At 36.1% G+C, this 1,976-nt stretch overlaps 1 protein-coding gene across 1 annotated transcript in view; it reads right to left on the bottom strand.

Moving 5' to 3' along the window:
* Nucleotides 1-623, bottom strand: part of LOC104166931 (dedicator of cytokinesis protein 9) — an 87,193-nt gene extending 86,570 nt beyond the window's left edge. Inside the window, exon 1 of the mRNA XM_009707032.1 lies at nt 537-623. The gene's annotated coding sequence lies outside the window, so the exon portion shown is untranslated. The remainder of the gene's footprint in view (nt 1-536) is intronic.
* Between the last annotated feature and the right edge of the window lie 1,353 nt (nt 624-1,976).

Genomic DNA, 1,976 nt, shown 5'->3' with positions numbered 1-1,976 from the left:
ACAGAAACAAGCAGTTATGAGAAACTTTAGGTTTGAGGATGTTTCTTCTACATATAGCAAACAAATTGAGCAGTCATAACGAACTTTGGCCTCTACCTCTGTTCCATCAAGGTACAAGATTATTACAAACAAAGTAAGAATGACTGGTGTGAAACAGTTTATCAGGAAAAACAAGTCACAATGATTCATTCCAGATTTACTATTGCTCCCAATATTATGTATGGAAATCCCACACGTTCATTTGGGAAAGCCAAAAGCATAAAGAAAGTGGTGGAGAAGCATCTGCAAAAGCGAATTACACAAACAAAATAATTCAAAGCTATCCTGTAACCCTTCTTTTCCAGCCACCAATGGAAAAATACTAGGTTTTCCTGGAAATTTTCCCTTGAAATCATTGACAAGTAAACAGTAATAAACATTTAATTTTTTTTTTCAGGGTTTTTTTTCATGTTTTTTAAACAGTAGATGAAGCAGAAGAAAAACATTTCAGGTATAATATTGTTATTACACACAGTCACATGCAATTCCAATATTACCTCAGTTACAAACAAGCTTTGAGCTTCCTTCTCTGCATTTTCAGGAACTGTTGAACGAATGTATCGACTCTGCCGCTTCAGTAATGCTGTCTGATAAATAACAGAAACAATTAATGAAACCTGCAATTAAAGGAAAGATGACACACTATGGCAACACTCAGTTATATCACTATAACTAAGGCAGAAGCTCAGCAGAAAACATCCTGTGAATATGCCGTTTCACAATAGCCAGTTAATGAGAATTTGCTTTCACTCAAAGATTTGCAACATGTTCCTTCTTTCACAGCAAGGGCAAGACTGGAATCAGTAAGAAATAGATGCCACAGAAAAGTGTTTTCCTCTATTTTGTTAATATGGGCAAGAAAAGACTAGTAAAAATAATTCCACCATGACAACATAACTCCAATATTTTTGAAGACAGACATTAAGGCCGTGTTATTAGTACATATGAAAACTATTACTCAAGAAAAGTAACAAACCCACACCAAAATAAGAAGAGTAGTTCAACTGCAGATCTCAGCTGGCAAAAAAAATGAGATTGGCACTGTTAAACTGAAGGTTTAGAAAGAAGGCCTGAATCACTCAAGTATACACTTCAGCATATCAAGTCAGAACTTATTCCCACCCTATGCTGGAGTTCAGAGAGGCATCGAAAGGCTGCCAGAGAGCACGAAATCTCTCTGTGACCACAAAATTCTGCTTCTCAGACCAGCGCTAAAGTAAGCCTTAGGGGACTTTAAATTTGCAAGTGTAAAAGACAAAAACTTTACAAAATCTTCCGGACCACAAATGAAAATAACTACACAGCGATAGAAATCATTTTGCACCATGTGGAAAGGAATCTTACAGCTTAGGGCATCAGAGATGGACAAGAGAGTTTGCATAGCCTGGATCTGGAAGGAGGTTGTGATCCCTCACCTATACGCCACACATTGCAGCACCAGGAAGGATCAGGGAAAAACGTGAAAAGAAAAAACTCCACATATTAATGGTCAAAAACAAAGGGTACACAAGTACGTTATCTTAACTTATCTCTGTTGAGAGTTTGATCCATAAGGTGATTATTTCTGTCATTACCAAAGCCTCACCCCATTACCTGGGGAGGTTATTTAAAGTTCGAATACTCAAGTACAGTAAAGATTTACAGAAAAAAAAAAAAATAAAAATCCCATATTCATGGTCAAGTCATTCATCTAGTCCAGAACTCTGCTGAAAAGTGACAATGCTAACTGCTTGGGTGGGAGAGGTGGGGAGGTATTAAAAGGAAAAACCACAAAACCAAAAATATTTCATGGGACCAATAAATCTTGCAATATACAGGTTTTTTTTTTAAAAAAAAACTTAATAACAAACAACAGCAAGAAGATACTCATTCATGTGCTAACAGCATTTAAGAATGAAATTTTCTGAATTCTAGAAACATACTCCTTATTTCAAACC

Source organism: Cariama cristata, unplaced genomic scaffold (assembly GCF_000690535.1).
Source record: "Cariama cristata isolate BGI_N322 unplaced genomic scaffold, ASM69053v1 scaffold11029, whole genome shotgun sequence".
NCBI lineage: Eukaryota > Metazoa > Chordata > Aves > Cariamiformes > Cariamidae > Cariama > Cariama cristata.
Note: the sequence above shows the minus strand (reverse complement) of the source record. Positions and strands in the feature narration are given on the sequence as shown.